This window comes from Cyprinus carpio, chromosome A11 (assembly GCF_018340385.1).
Source record: "Cyprinus carpio isolate SPL01 chromosome A11, ASM1834038v1, whole genome shotgun sequence".
Classification (NCBI taxonomy): Eukaryota; Metazoa; Chordata; class Actinopteri; order Cypriniformes; family Cyprinidae; genus Cyprinus; species Cyprinus carpio.
The window spans coordinates 5,915,942-5,938,727 of record NC_056582.1 but is presented as its reverse complement, the minus strand read 5'-3'; the positions used below and the strand labels follow the sequence as shown (position 1 = coordinate 5,938,727).

The 22,786-nt window shown below is 35.9% G+C and overlaps 2 long non-coding RNA genes across 3 annotated transcripts; both read left to right on the top strand.

Annotated features, from left to right (window-relative positions):
- Positions 1 to 5,898: 5,898 nt before the first annotated feature.
- LOC109045930 lies at positions 5,899 to 6,380 on the top strand. The gene is made up of 2 exons (XR_006161095.1): positions 5,899 to 6,124; positions 6,193 to 6,380. It is a non-coding gene; the product is annotated as an uncharacterized LOC109045930 (long non-coding RNA).
- A 6,348-nt stretch (positions 6,381 to 12,728) lies between these two features.
- LOC109068340 lies at positions 12,729 to 14,905 on the top strand. 2 transcript variants are annotated; one of them, XR_006161094.1, is made up of 5 exons: positions 12,729 to 13,224; positions 13,420 to 13,507; positions 14,202 to 14,255; positions 14,375 to 14,494; positions 14,639 to 14,905. It is a non-coding gene; the product is annotated as an uncharacterized LOC109068340 (long non-coding RNA). The 2 variants fall into 2 exon arrangements; XR_006161093.1 differs by lacking the exon at positions 12,729 to 13,224 and having other exon boundaries at positions 13,237 to 13,507.
- The last annotated feature ends 7,881 nt before the right edge of the window (positions 14,906 to 22,786 follow it).

The window sequence follows — 22,786 nt, the reverse complement described above, 5'->3', positions numbered from 1 at the left end:
CAAGTAACTCTCCAATATTTCTAAATACTATTACCATTTAAATACGGTAGTTTACTTTATATAAACATTATTTGACAGTAATTACAAGTTACTCTCCAATATTTCTGCATATTTGTACCATTTAAATACGGGGGTTTACTTTATCTAAATATTATTTGACAGTAATAACAAGCAACCCTCCAATATTTCTACACACTTTAAACCATTTACGTACAGGGGATTACCTTATACAAACATTATTTGTAGTAATTACAAGCAACCCTCCAATATTTCTACATATTTGTACCTTTAATGTATGGGGCTTTACCTTATAAAAACATTTTATTATGGTAATTATAAGCAACTTCCCAATATATCTATATATCTACATACGTTTACCATTAATATATGGGGGTTTACCTTATATAACCAATACTTGACAGTAATTACAAACACATCTCCAATAACTTTACATGCTTTTACCATTAATGTACAAGGGTTACTTTAAACAACATATTATAGTGATTAAAGGCAACTATCCAATAAATCTATATACTTTTACCATCAATGTATGAGGTATACTTTATATAAACATTGCTCTATACTAATTAAAATCAACTTTCCAATATATCAACATGACATTTACTCAATGTATGGGTTCACTTTTATATAAACATTAATGGACAGTAATTACAAGCAATTCTCCAAATATATGTAAAAATACACATGTTTATTTTATGTAAACAATATTTGATAGCAATTACAAGCAACTGTCCAATATATGTACATACCTTTTGCCATTACGGCATGGGGTTTACTTTATATAACCACTGTTTCACAGTAATAATAAGCAACTCCGATATATACATACCTTCCTTATAAGTGCATGGGACTAACAACTTTATATGAACATAATTTGACAGTAATAACAAGCAACTCCAATATATCTACAGACTTTTCTTATTAGTGCATGGGATTTACTTAATATAAACATTATTTGACAGCAATTACAAGCAACATTCCAGTTTATGTCCACACATTCCCTATTAGTATATGGTGTTTTGAATGTACAAAAACCGGAAGGTCTATGTTAAGAGCATTTGCATCAACAACTTTTTCAATAAATACATACATTTTTCTGACATTTTACAGCAATGTCCCATCCTTTCATTGCAGATCCCCATTTGAGATGTATATTTCCCCTCGAAAGAAAAATGTTAAGTCATGTGAGTGATTCCTTTCAGAGTGAACACAGTGAATCTGACTGCAGTAGATGTGAAAGTTTGAATAAAAGTGATGTTAATTCAGCCAGCGCACATACCTGTATTTACTTCCTATTTTCGGTCTAAGTCCACAGTAGTCAATTGTCGAGTTGTCCACTGTTGCTTAGTTACTTATGATCACGTGCGTGAACACGACAATCGACTTCTGTGGACTTCGACAGGAAGTAAATACAGGTATGTGCTAGGGCTGGGCGATATATCTAACGATATGATCATGCGCATCTAGTCAGTAAATCTGGTTCCGTGATTACCGCTAAATCGCCATCACCTGCTTTCAAATGGAGCGGCATTTAATAGACAGAGCCGTAGATCACTGACAAGCTACGCAATATCGCGTTCATTATCCCAGATGTATCGCCTTCGATAATCAACGCGATATTGTGTACCTTGTCAGTGAACTACGGCTCTGTCTATTAAATGCCGCTCCATTTGAAAGCAGGTGATGGCGATTTAGCGGTAATCACGGAACCAGATTTACTGACTAGATGCGCATGATCATATCGTTAGATATATCGCCCAGCCCTAATATGTGCGCTGGCTGAATTAACATCACTTTTTTTCATATCTTTCACATCTACTGCAGTCAGATTCACCGTGTTTACTCTGAAAGGAATCACTCACATGGTAATGAAATGACACATCAAAGATGTTAAGAGGCTAAAACCAGGTTTAAAACCTTGCCCCATTTAAGTCAACAGGGTGCAAATTTTAAAAAGAGGATAACACAATTCATCCAAAACCAGTGGCTTTGGGAGATAGTAGCTCATGTTCACAACAGAATAAGGATAAATGAATGAGCTCAATGTTAAAATTGACCGGAGTTCTCCCTTTAAGAAGCGGCTCCAGATTTTACACGTGATAACATCACAGTTTGAGTCTTCTCTAGTTTGTGGCTTTGGGAGAGAGTAGCTCATGTTCACAACAGAATAAGGATAAATGCCCAAAAAGTTTATGGGGTTAGATTTCGGTCACAATTCTGCGTGCGCAAGATCACATTTTGAGCATGCGAATGGGCATTTCGCACGTGTGTGAACCGAGTTTTGCGGAGAAATATCTCTCTCAGATAATAAAATATTTCGAGCGTACAAAAATCAATTTTGCTTTTAAAATAAGTATTTGGATGTGCGCAGATGTTCTCTTTCGCATGTGCAAAGTTTCACTTTCTTGCTCCTCTCATACCAGCCCTGAGTGCTCTCTAAGCGCAGACGGCTCGCTTGCTCAACACAACCCAGCGTTACAATATGCCATAATTCCAGCCAATCAGAGATGAGGCTACTAAATTGTGATTGGCTGGCTTGACAATCGATCACAAGACTCCCTGCATCACCGACCATGGAAGAGGAAAAATACATGGTGGGAAGATGTTTGTTTAATTTGTTTAAAGGGTTAGTTAACCCAAAAAATGAAAATTCTGTCAGTAATTACTCACCCTCATGTTGTTCCAACCCCGTAAGACCTTCGTTCATCTTCAGAACGCAAATTAAGATATTTTTGATCAAATCTGAGAGCTGGATCACTCCACCATAGACTTCTATAGACGTTATAACTTGCTGGCCCAGAAAATGTATTAAAGCCATCTTTAATATAATAAACATCTTTAATATAGTCCAAGTGACTACAGTGGCTCAATCTTAAGTTTATAAAGCGACGAGAATACTTTTTGTGCACAAAAAAAAAAAAAAAAAAAATAAAAATTTATTCCACTACATTTCCTTCTCTCTGGGCCTCGAGTGTTGTACGTAGTGTCAGCACGCTGGTCACACGTAGGCTCACTATTGGCCGACGCTGGTCATGTGTGTGGTGCATGTGACGTACAACACAGACGCGCTGCGCTATCACACTACGTGAAAAGACTCGAGGCCCAGAGAGAAGGAAATGAATAGTGGAATAAAAGTTCTTTTTTTTTTTTTTTTTTTTGTGCAAAAAAAGTATTCTTGTCGCTTTATAAACTTAAGATTGAGCCACTGTAGTTACTTGGACTATATTAATGATGTATTTAATACATTTTCTGGGCCAGCAAGTTATAACGTCTATAGAAGTCTATGGTGGAGTGATCCAGCTCTCAGATTCAATCAAAAATATCTTAATTTGTGTTCCGAAGATGAACGAAGGTCTTACGGGGTTGGAACAACATGAGGGTGAGTAATTACTGACAGAATTTTCATTTTTGGGTGAACTAACCCTTTAATGGCTTGAACACTTCAATTTAAGTTCAAATGTCAAATCAAATCGTACTATTACTGTACATAATGGCATGTCCCAGTGTTTCCTACACCTCAAGTGGTAGTTCTAACTCCTTTCTGAACTTCAAGTTACTTAATTAACATTAATGAAATATGAATGTGACCGGAGCTGGAGTCTCAAATGTTACACATTTTCAGAAATGAAGATGGACAGACTTTTCCCCTTTTAATGAGATAAGTGTGTAAAAACGGTACATCACTCGCATCAGAATAAAAAAAAGCCATCAAATATAGGCCTACGTAGAAATGCAATGTAATAACGTTAAAATAATAATCTACTTCATATCCTTGTAATTATTTAAACAAAAAAACATTCACTGCAGAGATGTTCTATAAAAACAACTATCATACAAAAAAATATATACTGTATTTTCTTATATACTATTTAGGATGGATAGTGTGCACATTGGGATGCAGGCTTGTTCCCCTCAATTTGATCTGACATCTGAAAAATACAGCAATGATGTAGATATTAATCATTTTAAAATGTGCGCTTTATGTGGGTCTTTTCCAGGAGTATGACGCGTTGATGAAGTATTAGACATGTATTTGATATTTGTTTTAGTTAAATTAAATGTTTATATTAATTAAAGGTGCTCTAAGTGATGTCACACGTTTTTTAGGCCCAAAACATCTTTTGTCACATCCTGCAAACATCTCCTCACTATCCGCTAGCTGCCTGTCCCCTGAACACACACTGTAAAAAAACACGGTCTCTCTCTAGACACCACAGGCTCCACAAACAACAAGAAAAAACAAACTGGGCACACCCGCACCACGAAACATAACAAACTGTTACAGCCAATAACCGACAAGAAAGATTTGGGGGTGGGGTTTGGGGGGGCTTAGTGCACGGATGAGGAGGAGGGAGGGTCTAGCTAGCCTCCGTTTTGTTTGACAACAATTCGAACGTCAACAAGAAGTTACGACTCCCGGCATCGCTTAGAGCACCTTTAAGTATCTGTCTTTACATTCTGAGTAATGCTGAAACGTTTTAACTTAAATCAAGAGACAGCTGTATGTGGGTCGCAGGTGTATGTGTCGCATTGAACAGTAAGTCGCGGCAGTTGTGTGTGGCCTTGCTATGCTGACCAGCAGCATTGAGGGGTACTATCTCTGGGTATGATCTGCAATGGAAAATGGAGCACGGCCAGAGCAGGTACTGGTAATAGAAAATGCACATAGGCTTAAAACACGGTCAAGTCCTTCAGTCAAAAACAATAGAAGCTAAGTTCTTTCCAGTTACAAACAAACAAGTTCTAATATAATGAGTATTAATATACAGATGTGAATGTTCATTTGGCAGATTGATATTCACCCACGTCCTTTCAGAATTCCAACAATGGCTATGATCCTCTGTAGTGGCTCTCACCAGGCCTTGTCCTGAAAAATAGATAAGATGTATCATGCTTGTAAAAATTCCTACACATCAACAGTGGCCACATTGTTTTGTTTTCAATTTACACACAATGGCAACTTTGCCTCCTACCCTCACAGGATCGGCAGAGCAGAGCCATTAGGTTGCCGCTTAACAATAATTGCAGTTTGGAACTTGAATGAAAATTGAGCATGAACAAACTTTGCCTCTATTACTGCTTCTAATGCAGGAACATTAAGGGGTTAAAATTTCTTAAAAGGGTTCAAGCTGCTGTGTAAATGTGATCAACAAAATCTTAAAACCACTTGTAAAACTGACTGTAATCAAGTGTGATTTTGGCACAAACCTTTGGCAAGAGACTGAGTTTAATTATTCTGACTCGCAGTACAACTATTGAATTTAGAGATGGGTCATGATTTTCGAATTTTCATTCATTGTCAAATGGAATAGTTTGTTATTATTGCAGAGTTTATAAAGTAAATTAAAGAGTAGAAAAGGTAAATAATCTTCACATGTATTAAGCTGGAACCAACAAATGTTTTACATGAGGAATTACTATTATCAAAATAGTTATCCCTTTAAGTATTGATGGCATGCACTTCTGTCCATACAAACTCCGCTGTTCTGCGCTCTAGTCAGAGATTACTCCAGGAACACTTTAATAGGCCAAGAAGAAGCAAATAAATGTATTAAGTATAACGAGGTTAGGTTCCTTCAACTGTCCATCCTATTAAAAATGGTCAAAAGAGTATTGTATTTCGCCAGATTTAATAGTGTAAACATATTCAAGCACGAATGAGAACCGTTTCGAGAAAACAAATACAGCAGAAAAAAAAAGGAATATTCGAATGTCAAATTTTCAAATCGAATACCAACCCACTGAACGAATATTCTAGTCCAGCCCTATCTACAATATTCAATAATGACAGTAAAGTAGACCATTCTAGGTCAATTTACTGCAGTAATTCCTCTCTCAACCAGTAGAAAATGCATTGAACACCTGACTATGTGTGGCAGGATAAGTCTTTTATTGGCTGGTTGATGTACAGTTGGTTCACCAATTAAATGATAGCGACAGCACTAGCATCTCATTGGTTGGTGGGGTTAAAGTTCATATACCAATGAAACGATAGTATCTATACTATTTAAGGACCTTTATTATGGCAGGTGGGTATGTTTGTGACCTGGGGTGCTTCTCTCTCTCCCTGGCATTTCCGTTTCCGTTCTGATTCCTTCCTCAGGTATGTTTGGCTGTTTGTTGGCGGTGTAACAATGTGCATGTTGCGAGTCTAATATACGCTATTTATAGTTTCATTTAGAGCGCGTCTGGTGGCATTGGCAGTGCGGCAACTCGCGGCGTATTTCGGCTGCAGGTATGTTTAGGTGCTCCGTTTGTTTACCGTCTCATCTGTAATTTTTATTGTGTGTTGCTCTCAGTAATTGCAGCGAGAGCAGTGAATGCTGGCTGGTAGACTGAGCTATGACACCGGTTGTGAGTAACCATATAGCGTTTGCATCTAATGTTTATTTCAATAACAATCGTAAGTATGCCACTTATTTCTTCATATTGGTGGTTATCTTGTTTTAATCGTTATAATAATTTGTTTGTTTTTTTTCTTTAGTTAAGGGGAAATTAAAACATCTTAGTCCTCATCTTGGCCAATGATTTCAGGCAACGCAGCTGCTGTTTTGCTTAGAGACACATTTTGGAGTCCGATCTGCACTTTACGGTCTTTTGTGCTTTAATACTTTGAGAGTTTACGAAACTGTAAAGACTGAGTATTTTCTCCGCATGGGCTATCTACCCGTTGAGGTTCTGGATTGTTTTTTTTCTTCTAACCGTAATTGTTTGTTTTGTTTGTTTGGTTATATTGGTCTTTTTTTGGTATTGATTTGTTTACCCTGTATTTTCTTTTGTAAGCATATTGTATGCTGCAAGGGTTATTTCTTTTTGAGTATTTATTGATTTTGATTTACGTTTTGGGTGTGGTGTTCTCTGGATGCTCGAGTGCCAGAGTCGCAACAAAGTGTTTATAAGTTTTTTTTTTTGCATGTTTTCATTTCTATAATTTTGTTGAATTTCTTCTTTAATGTTATTTTCTGTTTCTCCAGGGCCACGCGTGCGAGAGAGAGAGAAAGAATGAGTGCCTCTTAACACTGTATTTTTTGTCTTCTGTGGTGTGTGTGGGATACAACTTCCCATTGGTGTGTGTGTGATGGTTGCTTTGGGTGTGAATTTAGGTGGGTTTTTGGATAACCATTCTGAGTTGCAGCCGGCCTGCCTGGTTCCCACTAATCCTGGCCCTGGGAATTACCTCCCTTATTGTGGAAATGGTTTGTGTGAGAGAGTTTTAAATCTATGCGTGTGTTTTATAATAAAATCCAATCTTCTGTATTCTCGCCCCCGTCTCCCCTACTTTGCCTTCATTTGGTGAAACTTACCTGTGTCCTTTAATGGGAATAAATTCTCTGGTTTCCCACCAGGGTGGCGTAGTCGGATAAATTCACTGATTAACCTTTCCTTTCATGTGATACCGCCACATTTGCATGAAAAAAAAAAAAAAAAAAAAAAGTCATAAACCGTGCTGGACCGGCATATTTTTTAAAAAACCCGCCGAGAACTAATTCAGCGACTTACTTGTCAAACACTCACCCAGAAGTTGTTGAAGTAAGTTAACTAGTCCAATCTGTCAAAAACTATGGATAAGGAGGACATGAAAGTTCATGTTAAATCGTTATTTTCACTCACGATGAGTCTGGTTCACTATAAAGGAGAACAAACTCAGCTGAGAAAGTTAAAATCCAGGCATGTGTATAACTAGGAGGTAACGTTACGTTACGCACAGGTTACAGGTAAAGTATTTACGTTACCAGTAATTTAACGTTACTTTAACGGTAGGAGCAACGTAGCGTTATAAAGTTTCCTAGATTAATAGTATTCGTATCAAGCTAACGTTAATGTTAACTGACTGAATGTGCCACTGCTAACGTTAAGTTAAAAACAAACTTCCACTGAGACAAAGTCTTTGTCAGGTCCTAACTTAACATTACGTTAACTAAGTTAAACCATAGACTGTATAAAACAAGGTTCCAACCTGCAATAGCCTTTTATTTAACGTTAACTTAACTGTTACTTGTTTGCAAGAGGCAACAGTAACTTGTAAGATGTAACGTTAAGTTAACAGCTAACGTTATTAAATTAATGTTAGTCAACCACAGGTATTTAACGTTAATGTTATGATGGGCTGATGCATGTTTCACATTCAGGGCTAACGTTAATAACGTTTTAACTTTATTAGGACCGGCATAATGTTACATTTGCTAAAGCTAGACAGACTTTAATAAGGTTAATACATAACATAATGTTAACTTACATATTAAAATTGTAAAATGTATTTAAAAAAAAAAGCTGCCGCACTTAACAAGCACTTTTGACATTGTGAGGAAACATATAAATATATATATATTATTTATATGAAATTGATTTAAATTGCAAAAACGTTTGCCATTATTACATTCACACAACATGAACTGAGTAATGTCATCTTTGAGACTGTTAGTTATTACATGATTAAAAATGTAAACATACACTTAAAGCATGGCAATCCCATCAGAAATGTGTATCATAGCAAGGGAAGCACACAAAAAAAGGCCAATTGGTACACCAAAATCAAATAACCCTAACCCCATCAAATAATTTTACCTGCAGCCGCATTTATCCTATTATGACACGTCTGAGGGTCTTTCCCTTAATGGTGTCCAGTGATTAAAGAAAGGACTGATGAAGGTGACATGAATCTCCCCTTTCAGTGCGCCACTTCAGCAGAAGAAAAACAAAAGGACAGAAAGTTACTCAGACTTTCTATCAGTAACATTATGAAAATCATACTTAATACTACCCTAGTGTAGGTTTTCGAACAGTACGTGGGTAAAATTGACTTCAAAATTGTTGGTGAATCATGGGTCTTTCTGTTGGGTGTTCTCCCCCGATAAAAATCTTATTACAAAGCTTGATCTAAAAAAAAAAAAAAAAGAATAAACAAATATCTTTTCAATATCGTTAGCAGTGTTTGAAGAGGTTATGTAAACATACTTCTAAAGAATAAATGACGGTTTTATCACTTTACACATTCGCGCGCTTTTTTACGTCTCATGCGTTTGAGTTTTAAACTAACGTTAGCTGACAACATAAACACATAACGTTAACTTACCAACAACAAAACACAGCAATGTCAGATGGTACCAACACATGAAATACGTGCTAATATCGCTACGCTAATAGTGAAGCAGTACAAAAACACACACAGAGATAACTTATTTATCTTACGAGGTTGCAGTAACGTTAAGATGACAGTTAAGTTACCCGTGTCCCTAAACGTTAATGTTAGACTGTTAAGGACTGAAAAATGTTTTCTTACCTGATATCGCCAGTATTTACAGACCACGTATGACCCCTTCCTCTGTTCACATTCCAGCTTTTGATCTTCATTGTCATATCAACTAAAATTCGCTCAAAATGTAAGAATTCAACAGGCAGATATAAAATAATCCAGGTCTGACCGAGTAATCAACGCAAAGCAGCTGCTCCGACCGAGAGTAACGGACATATTTTCAAATTTAAAATAGGCGCACAGAGCCGCGCACATTCTCATTGGACAGTTTCCTGTAAAACAGACAGATTAACCAATCATGCTTAAAGTAATCATGCTCAAACGGCGAAACAACCAATAACAATAGTTTGCGCGAGTTAACACAGCTGTGTATTAAGTTTTATTTGCAGTCTGTATTATTATTTAATTAATTGGTCAAATGACATGACAGTGTATGAATTCAAATGTAATAATGCAATGTAAACTGTTAGGCAAGCGGACAAAATTGTAAATTCACACAAAATCACATAAGGCAAAAGGTTTCTGCTGCACTGGTCTCTTGAGGGTGAAACTATTATTGTTAATAATGATAATAATTATATTTTAACATATACATTGAAGAGCTGTTATGATCAAAAAATCATTAAATGCTAATTAATTATCATAATAATACGTTAAAAGGCAGAAACACTTCTAAATCAACATTGAATTTTTTACAAGATCTGTACGTTGAAATAACATAATGTTTTCAACAACATACAACATAAATATCTATATTTATGTTGTATGTTGTCGAAAACATTATGTTATTTCAACGAAACATTGTTTCAATATTTCAACGTTGAAGGTAGGTCATGTGCCGGTTGGGTAAATATATTAAATTACCTTTAGTGATATCTAAACCACAGAGACTAGAAAAACAATTACGATGTTTGTTTACACGGTTGTGTAATGTTTCAACCATTTTAATGTCTACAATTCCTTCACCCCCAGTTTACCAAAGCTCAAGTTTATGCTACAAGAGCCTTAGTTAAACTGTTGAGCCCCAGAATAAATTCCTAGTCTTTCACACATTGCTCACCTATTGTAAATTAAAAATATATAGCACCCCATTGTAAAGCTTTATTCATAGTGTGGCTGTTTGTTCCCATCAACCGAGGCCTAATGATTTCACTGCAGTGAGGGCCTTGAATTTTGTTGAATATAGATTGATTTTGTGTCTTAATGCTTCAACGTTTTTAAAGTGGACATGTGTCAATATAGTCTATGGTCAATACGATAACAGAAAAACACTGTCAGGGCAGCATTTCAAACAGACAAAAAGGACAATGTCCTTAAAAGCCAAGCCAAAAGAGCACATATCAGCACACAAGATTCAAGAGTCCTTTCACACTAACAGGCAGACAGGCATTTGGAGGTTAGTGTCCAGCATTCTTGAGCCTGGTTGTCTAGCGGAAAAACTGTCCCAAAGCATGATGATCAGAGATTTGAGGCTGCAGCACCACTTGCCAGACAGCAGCAGCTGAAACAGTCCATGGGTGGGGGCTGAAAATGTTGCCACTAAATTTTTTCTCTGCCACTTATGAAATTTTTACAGAACACTTCAGAATTGTAAAGACTGAGTAAGCGCCTGACAGTAGAAACACTGGATATATGATGCATAAACAATCAATGACTATTCTTGATTTAAGAATTTTATATTAAACTTAAGCTGTGCAATTATTTCCTGTACAATAACTGTATATTTAGTTACACTGCAACAATACCTCCTGCTGTATTCATCCATCTTTCAAGGCAATATTTTAGATCTGTGTCTGTAGTATAACACACAGTAATTATTGTTCAATTTTTATGTACAGCATATCTGCATGAAAGGTAGCCTACATAGCTGTTTTTTAATTTTTATTTTATGTATATATTTTTTATCTATCACTCTTGTATCTGCACTTGTTGAATCTTAAGCTGAAGTGGCCAGCAAAGTTTATCTTTGCTTCTGAAAAATAATATTTCTTAATTGTATATTTCTGCATTGGTGGCAGGGGACTTGGAAGTTTTAAATTTACCCTGTATTTGATAGGTGTGAGGTGCTAATTTCATTCCTGTCTGCATGCCATGTAACTGGCATCAGAAGCCAGAGTTGATAAGACACTACAGACACCAGCAAAGTAGGTACTGGGAAAAGAGCCCCAGGCCAGCATCTGTAATAGACTTTGGGGCTCATGGGCACATGGACTCCGTGAAAGTGGGATGAAGATCGCAAGATGGCCATTAATGACTGAAGTCAAAGACTTCTAACATGTCAGGGTAGTGCAAGCTTGTTTTACTCCATTCAGGCTGTCTGGCTCTCTGGCTGTCTCTGTTCTAAATGCCCTCTGTGTACTGGTATTTTCATTCTGTATTTAGGCTATGTTAGGGGAGTGGGCCTATGCATGATGTGAACTGGCTGCATTGTACTTTTGCCAAATCATTCCTCTGACCAAAACATGATGATCATATAGTGGGATGTTGTACAATCATAAACATTCACTGATGAGTTTATCACAGACTTGGGCATGTGCACCATGCACTTTTGGACTAAAACAGATACATCAAATCAATGTTTTCTTTGCACCAATTTTTAGGTGAAAAGGTGAAAGGATTTTCATTTATAAAAAAAATAATAATAAAGTTAAAGTTTTCTAAGTCTAAGTCTAAGGTAACAAGCCATTGCTCAATTTGTCTTTTATTGATATTTTTTGCTAAGTTACTGTGTCCCTTATCTTTCTGTTTTTGTATATTATAGAGAATCCAGATAGAGCAGGACAGGATGATTTGTGAAAACAGGAAGAAAGTGTGGTTAATATGTCAGTTTCATGATTACCAATGTAAATAATTTGTTAATATGTTAATTTGTTAATATGTAAAATGTTAATAATTGCATACATTCGGTTCGCTTATATGTTCCCAAGCATTAAAAGGTACATATATGTACCTTTTCCTTTAAAGGTTAAGGTACAATATCAAGAGCCAGCCCTGATTGGCTGCTTGATTTTCAAATTAAAAGAACGTCCAGTTGGCGGTCTGTTGTGGCAAAAACAATTATTAACAAATAGCATCCCAGTGTAAGAGACAAGGAATCAAATTATATTTAAGGAAAGAAATTTATTTTCCTTAAAGAGGTGTGTTCACAATGTTCCAGCAGCTACCCTGAAACACAACAGACCTAAAATCACACCTGAAAACAGACAGCCTTCTTATACTGCTATCACCCCCCCCAATTCTTACAAGGTTCCTTCTCTGTAAATTTCCACTTAACCCCCGTAAACCAAACCTAGCTGTTTCAGAAAAAACAATGGTCCTTCTAACCCCCTGGGCTTTATTATCTTCACATCTCTGAGGTCAACAAACCCTCTGTCTTTCCTGCACTAAAGTGTTCAAAGGCTCTTTCTGATACTGTGTGTTTGTGTGTCTTCACACCCGGTGAGGTTAAAGGTCTTTATTTGTGGCTAACCCCTCTGTCTTTCCTGACTAAATTACCCACACTAAAGACTTCAAAGGCTCTTTGTTTTACTGTGTGATGTCTTTGTTGCATTCCAGGTGACATACATAGAAATACACAAGTTAAATCAAAAGAAAAATAAAAATATATAAAAACCCACCCAATGTCTAAGAAAGTAAATAAGAAAGAGTAAAATATAAATTTTTCTACAACACGGTCTTTCTTTCGGCGGAGACAAAGTCATAGCACGTAACAGGGCAGTAAAATCAGCAGTGTAATATTTGCAGTGTTAAAAGTTATTAAATCCCAAAGATTTGAATTAACAATCCACAGTGTTAAACAGTACTCGTGTTCAGTGTTGTTATATGGTGTAATTTCACTTTTACACTACAAGTGCGAAATAAAAGACCCGCCGAATTGTCTGGACTCCGCCCTTCAGTGACTGCTGCTTCGCGAAGCGACAACGCCATCTTTTCTTCGAGCGACCGAGACGGTAAGCTGGACTGCTTTTCTCTTGATAAAAGTACACTGGAAAAAACATTTTTGTTGATAATTTAACTCATAATATGATTTGGTGGTGAACACATTTAGAAATTACTAACCGCGAGTGTTTTGTCAGGTTCAGTGTTAAGTTCGTTCGTTAATTTATGTTATAACGTTATATGCTTTACGCTTCTTTTATTTTTAGTTGGTCGTCCTCTCGCCTCTGTTCCCTCCTCGGCCTGGGGTTACTGCGAATCTGGCGATGAAGACTGAAGCTGCTAACGTTATATTCGGTAGGTTTTCTACTAAAATGAGAGAATTCATCAAATGGTAAATTAATTTGTTTTTGAAAGCATTGAGTGCGGCATTTCGCTGTTTCCATGCTTTGAAACGGTAATAGTGTGAGTGTAATGCATGGAAACAACGAAATGCCGCACTCAGTGCTTTCAAAAACAAATTCATTTACCATTTGATGAATTCTCTCACAAACGCGCTTCCGTGAAGTGTTTCTTATGACAAGTAACGTTTCGTTTATGCAAGTATTGTGAAAGTACGCAGCCCCGCACGTCACTTGTCGGAGAAAAACATACAATCCGTCCCGTCAGTTTGTAAACCGTACTCACGAATTCTTAAACCGTTCCCTCGGTTTAACAAAAAGTGTCGGTTTATAAACTGACAGGGCGGATTGTATGTTTTTCCCCTACAAGTGACGTGCAGGGCTGCGTATGAATGTGAGTTAAAGGTAGGTGAAACTGTAAATCTTCAGTTGTGTTTCAAAGATAACAAAAGTCTTGGCTGAGTAAACTGATGAAATTTTAATTTTTTAACGAATCCTGTAATAAAAGTATATGGCCATATGTGTCTCCCGAGATGCTTGCTAATGTCAGGTTGTGAACAGAGCCACTGTGTGACTACACAATCAACTTAGCAGAATGGTTCCTGAGAGAGAGATGTTGTCATTAATTGTTTTTCTTTTCTTTTATCAAGAAGCCTCAGAAGACCTTCAAGGATCCAGCTGACCTCTGAATCAGCTGTTAAGAAGTATGAAACAGATTGTCTAAGTTTAGGCTATATTTCAGAATAAGAATATCTATATTCATGTTGTATCTATATTCTGTGTTCATGCATTTTTTGCTGAATTTGTCACATCTGTTATTTAGAATGGGACAGTTATATTGCTTCAATTGGTCTCCTACTTCATTTGATTCCACCATCATTACAAGGCTGCAAGGGATCTGGAAAAATGTCATCCTGTCAAGCTGAAAAACATCTTCAGAAAGGTACATTTGGACATTTCTGTCAATACCTATTGTCTGCCTAAAAATATTGCCAAATGGGTTGTATATGAAAAACACATTTAATATAAAAAAAAAAAAACAGTTGGAGAGCTGACCTTGAGTGTTACTTTTGTCTTTTATCTGCAGGCACCAACAAGAACAGCTTGATTGCAGAGAAGAGACCACACAGCCATACACGCTCACTGATGGGACATCATTCATGGATGCTACACAACTCAAATCTACACGTCATATTTGTTCATGTCTAGGTAAATTTGATGATTTTGTGTTTTATTAACTACTTTGTTTCTGTGCAACACTTAATGAATGTGACTGACTAATTAACCTCTACACATCTGCTATATGCTTTAAAGTTGCCACTTTGCCCATTTGTTCAATAAATGTTGAAATGTATACATCTGTCTGAAGACTTTCCTGATTTTATGTCTATCCTTTTACATTAACTTTATTTTTGTCATAATTAACATTATTTTTTTTTGTTTGCACTGAAAGAGAGGACATTATTAATTACGCTTAAAACAACAGCAGAGGTGTTAAATACCCCATAGTGTAAAATTTGAACAACAATAGCATGTGTAACACTTTACACTTGGAGTGTAATTTTTCTAGACATTGTTTAAAAATGAAATGTAAAATGTGAAAATGAAAAGGATTTAATTAAATTCTGATTTTAATTCAGTGTGTTATATATATATATATATATATATATATATATACATATATATACAAATATATATACATATATACATACATACATACATATACACCTTTAGAAATAACTGCAAATTACAAGCTAAATACAAAACATAGTCCTAGAATTTGCATTCAGAGACAGCAATTCCAACACAGCACATATGAGACCAAATTGAAAAAGCTGAAATGAACCTATGTATACACTGCAGAACAAATATTCCTCTGAAGAGTGTCTGACATGTATGTCTTGGATCGTTAATTTCAATTACTATCAAAAATGCTTTTGGAAAATATACCTCATACATTAATGGCAGAAGTCTATAGATATATTGGATACACTGTTTTATAGTAAATAAAAAGAAACTATGTAAACTCCATACAGTAATAGGAAAAGTATGTAGATATATCGGATAGCTGCTTTAAATTAAAACAAAGTTTATATAAAGTGAACTATGAATCATTGGGAAAAGTATGTAGATATATTGGATAGTTGCTTTTAAGTATTATAAAACAAAGTTTATATAAGTGAACTCCATAAATTAATGGGAAAGGTATGTAAATGTATTGGATAATTGCTTTTAATTACTATAAACATTTTTTTTATATAAAGTGAACTCCACGAATTTATGGAAACAGTATGTAGATATATTGGATAGTTGCTTTTAAGTATTATAAAACAATGTTTATATAAAGTAACCCTATACATTAAAGGGAGAAGAATGTATATAAATTGGATAGTTGCGTTTAATTACTATAAAAGTGAGTTTATTCAAAATAAACCCCATACATTAATAGAGAAAGTCTGTAAATATATTGGATATTTGCTTTTAATTACTATAAAAGTATGTTTATTCAAAGTAAACCCCATACATTAATGGAAAAAGTATGTAGATATATTGGATAAATGCTTGTAATTACTGTCAAATATTGTTTATATGAAGTAGACTATTAAAAAAATATGGCTTTGCAAGCTATTATAATGTGATCTAATTTTTTTTTACAGTTCCAAAACTAAATTTAACAGGAATTTAATATTAATATATTTGGATAATCCCATAAAATAAAAACCTAAAGCTTTTAAAAATACGGTATTTTAAGTAATGTTATGTAATTTTTTTTTGTGTGTTTTACATCTAAAAATCTGTACTTTGACGGGGAATTCTTGTGGATGTTATTGATAATGTTACGAATTTACCAAAGAATACTGTGTAAAAACAGAAGACTTTAATTAATTGTATAATTTTAAGGTATTTCTACAATAATCTCCAGTTTATATGCAGATTTATTCATTTGTTTAACATTCTACAGACATTTTTTAATGAGATTTTCTTTTCATTCTTTAGCAGTGGAACGGTAAAAATACAGAAAATGTTTACAGTAAATATCTGTATTTAAAAAACAGAATTATTCCGTAGAATAACTTAAGGTTTTTTACTGTAATTTGACGGTAAGTGTTTGGCAACTTTGCTGCCAGACTTTTTACCGTTTTTTTTACGATTGTTTTTTTACATGCATTTACCTTAAATTTAAGGTTTCACAGTAAAAAAACACATAGTTGTCTTAATTTTAAATATGTGAATTTTCTTGTCTTTTTACATAGAATTTAATGTAATTTAACATTCAAGCCAATTAAACAAAAGAATAATCCTGTAAAAAAGCCTATAATTTCTCATTATATGAATTTACAGATTATTACTTTTATTTTATGGTTAATGTTTTTAATAAAAGTTTTTTTCTGTATTTTAATTACATTTACACGTAATGTTAAAAAAACTGAAAATATCTGTAAAATAATACAGTATATTTCTGTGAAAAAACTTTTTTTTTTTACAGCGCAAGCAACTGGGGTATACATTTGATTTTTTTATTTGATTTTTATTTTTTCAGAAAATTCTGCTTGACTTAACTTGCAAAACTTCTAACCCCTGATTTACACCGCACATGTCTGCAACGCGTTATGGGCGGCGTGGCCACCTGAGCTGATCACGGCCACTCTAGTCCAGGCTTGTGTTACACCAGCTGTGCCACGCCACGTTTCAGAGGCGGCTTTCTGCACCACTTCACTAAAGATAGGCACCTAGTCTATTTTTAACAGACACTGCGCCCAAGCCACACAACAAATACAAAAAAAAGTAAAAAAAAAAACTCCTATCAATTTCAAAATAAACATCCTGTGCAGACCCCCGATCATATTTCACATCATTATATACATGTTAAGATGCCAGAAATAGATGATGAAAGGGTTTATCTTCAAAGTTGAAAAACACACATTGTTATATAACACCGCAAATCCTTTTTACAAGGCCAAATTCAAAAAGGACAAGGTGTGTAGTTTCATTGCAGGAGTTGTATGAGTGGAATAAACTGAATTAAACAGGACAAAATGTAAACATTTAGCCAACTATGTTAGAACACACACACACACACACACACACACACAAACACACACACATAATGCTTTTCATTAAGGTATAAAGAAGATCTGTAAAGTTGCAAAGACTAAAGTCTCAAATCCAAAGAGATATTCTTTATAAAAGTTAAGACTTGTCCAGTCCTTCCTAAAACGCCTAGTTTAAACACGCCCCCACATGTCTACGTCACTGTGAGGGAAGATTTGCATAACACCGCCCAAATGTTCACGCAAAGAAAGAAGGCGTAGTATTGTTGTTGCCACTGCCACCATGTTGTGAAGATGCTGTGTTTTTCATTGTTAAAAGTGAAACTACTTTATTTGGCCTTCCAAAAGAGGATGATATCCACTTCATCATGCTTAGAGCTGATCCGCGCTGGTCGCTGAGGAAATACACCAACTTCGCGCTGTGGATTGCCGGATCGGCTTTCACCGTGGATGAAGTGGAGTCCAGCCCGGGGTCGACACATGTGGTTGCCGCAAGCCTACCGGCCGCGCCATTCTCAAGACAGCTAGACGTTCCTCACTCTAGCCTGCCAGACGCCGCTCACTCTAGCCCGCAGTGTGTGACGCTGTGTGACGCATTTTATGGAGGACTGTTTCCTGAACCTGCAATTCAGCATAGCCTACAATGTGTCTGTGCTCAAAGGCTGTTCTATAAAGTGGGGCATTTCCAACTTTGCAAGGACAGTCTTGCGCTTCTGACTCACAGCCTGTAAGTAAATTTTTTATATTTAAAGAATTTTCCACTGATGATTCAAACACAAGTTTTAAACAGTGTTGAGTAGTGCTTGTTGTTTGTCGTTTCTCCGATCACAAATGCATCACAAAAATCCATCACAAATGGTTTTATGTTTATGCGGCGCGATACGCAACGCAACGCGCAAAAACACAGTATAAGTCATTATAATCAGTAATTTTGTCCCCACTGGACACTGGCCTCGTTTGTAATGGGTTTTATTGGTTTTGCCTGGTCGTGCCGGGAGATGGCATCACAGTATGCTAAGGGGCGTAACATTTCGGTTACACGCTTGAGGTATTCAGCCAATCACAATGCACTGGATGGCTGGCCAATCAGCGTACACCTCACTTTTCAGAATGATGAGCTTTGTAAAAGATAGAGGAGCAACAATAATGTGCATTATGTGGAAAATAATGTGTTTTTTTGAAACTTAAACTGCATAAACATTGCAGTACACCAAATACACAACATAATGTTCTATTGAGCAATGTCATATGACCCCTTTAAGGGACTGTGCCTTGCTCACCTACTGTATTCTCTCCATATTCTCCCATCATCCTCTACATCTTGGAGGTTCTAATTCACACAGTTAGCAGAGGCTGAGATGGGCAGTATGTATGCTGGCAGATAAGCACATTTTCTGGATGTTACCGGGGTGAGCTGTGGGGTTAGAGGTGGAGGCGATTTCACAGTATGCTCTGTCACTCTGTTAACGGCAGGTTCATTAACTGTAATGGGATATTAGATAAAAGTCAGAGTGAATTCTCCCAGGCCCCAGGGTCTTCAACGCAAGGGCAATTAAAAACACAGATTGTAGCATAAAAGCCAACGTGTCTGATCTAAAACACCATTTTAGCTTATGCAACTTATGAATATACTCAAACTGCTGCATCTGGAGGCAGGAAAAGATAATTCCTCTGATATTTCTGTAAAATGTTTTAGAGATCAACCTCCCAACAAATATTGTGTAATACAATATTGCTTGTGTTTCTTGTTGTTTTTCATTAACAATCAGCCTTCATGGATTCTTTTACATTGTGTTCAAGAGCATTTTAAATGAATAGTTCATCCATCAAATGAGAGTTCTGTCATCCTTTACTCTTCCTCATGTTGTTCAAAACATGTATGATTTTCTTTTCTCTGTGAAAAGAAAAAAAAAAGAAGGAGGAAAAAAATTCGAAGATGTTTTCCAAAGAATGAAAGTGAATGCGGAGAGGGAATTAAATATGTGTAATTTATAATTTTCTTTAATATTCTACACTGAAAATTTAAATGATCATATTTCGGTGTCCTTTGAATCAAAATACTTGAAAAACCATCATATTCTATGTCTTTTTAATCAATATTTAAGTCACTATTTGTGTTAAAACATATCAAGGAAAGTTTGACGTGTAAACAAATGATGATTGATATCACTGAAGTCAAACACCGTGTGAAGTGTCTTCATGCACCACGTTTCAATGTACATGGACAATTAATGTTTGCTTTCTTAAAAACTTGATTTCATGAGGAAGTTAATTAAATTAACATTTGTTTTTACCATTCGCGCTGAAAGCAAAACACCAGTCATATGCTGAAAGTTCACTTCTTTCTGTTTATATTTTAGGCTGAAGTTCTCTGATGAACCCTAATAGTTTTTTTTTTTTTTTTTTTTTTTTGCTGTTTTCATTAACATCAGCAAAGATGTTGTCCAGAGATAATTTACCATAAACATTTGGGGCGTAATGGGTGCAGTTCGTCTTATGTGAGTTACAGCGAAACAATAAAGGTTCCTCATCTACTTTAACGACACAGTGTCTATAACAGTGGGGGTTTCTACAATCTTCTGTGTGGACTAAATGAATCTGAGAATGGTGAAAGAGAGTAAAGTAATATTGTTCCTTCTCTTGTCAGGATTTATTTATGCATTGTTGAGACACTCATTAAAATGCTCTGCAGCAATTAAAACAGCAAACATAAATCTATCTCGGATGGTAATTAGTTGCCTTGGTGATCATTCTTGGAGTTATCTTCATGTGCAATATTGGGATCATGTAGCAGTTTGTATTTTTCCTGCTTATTCTCTTCAGTGAGTTTTTCTGTGCTACCCGTGATGAAGAAACTGTGTGTCATCTGAGATTAGAGGCTTTATATGCAAACTTTCCACTTTGCCGTAAACATCATTAAAAAGTTTTTACAAGTCACACATCTGGATTTATCATGATCGCAGGTGATTCTTAAAAAAACAAAAACTAAACAAACAATCAAACAAACAGTGCTGAATGTTAATAAAGATGCTTTTTCTTCCCTCATGCTACTAGAAAAAAATAAAAATAATATATATATATAAAATATATAAACCATAAACGGTGACACTTTTCCCATGTTTGCTTTCAAGGTGAAATTCTACAGATCTGCAATAAACAAATCAAAGTTAATAGGAGGTGCCTGCAGCTGGATAGAGGCACATAATGTAGCTGTGACTTTGATAGAAGTGTTTTTATTTATTTATTATTTTGTTTTTCAAGTCCATACTGTGTCACAGTGATTAAAATCTGTCTGTTTTGAAACCCCAGGATGTGTGTGTAAGGTCTTTTCAAACACCTGATGCCTAGATAAAAGGGAGAAAGAGAATCTGATGCCTTGATAAAAGGGAGAAAGAGAGGGAGGAGACAGAGAGGAGACAGTTGATGACCAACATCTACTCCAAACACGCCACATAAAAAGCCAGCTGTTTTTTAATCAGAGCTTTATCACTTTAATTAAGACCTTGTGAGGGTAAACACATGTGGGGCATTACGCCTGTCATAAGCAGTTTGAATCTTCCATACATCAGACCTGTCCATCTTCTTTTGATATGCCTCATCACTTTTGTGTCACTTTTTTTCCCCATTTTTGCTGAAATGTTGTCATTTGCAAGTCTTAATGGCCTTGTGACTAGTTCTCCCACATATTATAATTGCACTTGCAAAAAAAAAAAAAAAAAAAACCAGACAAAATGTAGCATTATGTATGTATGTGCGTATATATATATATATATATATATATACAAACCCGATTCCAAAAAAGTTGGGACACTGTACAAATTGTGAATAAAAACAGAATGCAATGATGTGGAAGTTTCAAATTTCAATATTTTATTCAGAATACAACATAGATGAGATATCAAATGTTTAAACTGAGAAAATGTATTATTTTAAGGGAAAAATAAGTTTCATGGCGTCAACACATCTCAAAAAAGTTGGGACAAGGCCATGTTTACCACTGTGTGGCATCCCCTCTTCTTTTTATAACAGTCTGCAAACGTCTGGGGACTGAGGAGACAAGTTGCTCAAGTTTAGGAATAGGAATGTTGTCCCATTCTTGTCTAATACAGGCTTCTAGTTGCTCAACTGTCTTAGGTCTTCTTTGTCGCATCTTCCTCTGTGTGATGCACCAAATGTTTTCTATGGGTGAAAGATCTGGACTGCAGGCTGGCCATTTCAGTACCCGGATCCTTCTTCTACGCAGCCATGATGTTTGGATGGGAGCATATGTTGTTCTAGAACTTAGATATACCTTTCAGCATTGATGGTGCCTTTCCAGATGTGTAAGCTGCCCATGCCACACGCACTCATGCAACCCCATACCATCAGAGATGCAGGCTTCTGAACTGAGTGCTGATAACAACTTGGGTTGTCCTTGTCCTCTTTAGTCCGGATGACATGGAGTCCCAGTTTTCCAAAAAGAACTTCAAATTTTGATTCGTCTGACCACAGAACACTTCCACTTTTCCACAGTCCATTTTAAATGAGCCTTGGGCCAGAGAAAACGCCTGCGATTCTGGATCATGTTTAGATATGGCTTCTTTTTTGACCTATAGAGTTTTAGCTGGCAACGGCGAATGGCACGGTGGATTGTGTTCACTGACAATGTTTTCTGGAAGTATTCCTGAGCCCATGTTGTGATTTCCATTACAGTAGCATTCCTGTATGTGATGCAGTGCCGTCTAAGGGCACGGAGATCACGGGCATCCAGTATGGTTTTCTAGCCTTGACCCTTACGCACAGAGATTGTTCCAGATTCTCTGAATCTTTGGATGATATTATGCACTGTAGATGATGATAACTTCAAACTCTTTGCAATTTTTCTCTGAGAAACTCCTTTCTGATATTGCTTCACTATTTTTCGCCGCAGCATTAGGGGAATTGGTGATCCTCTGCCCATCTTGACTTCTGAAAGACACTGCCACTCTGAGAGATTCTTTTTATACCCAATCATGTTGCCAATTGACCTAATAAGTTGCAAAATGGTCCTCCAGCTGTTACTTATATGTACATTTAACTTTTCCGGCCTCTTATTGCTACCTGTCACAACTTTTTTGGAATGTGTAGCTCTCATGAAATCCAAAATGAGCCAATATTTGGCATGACATTTCAAAATGTCTCACTTTCAACATTTGATATGTTAT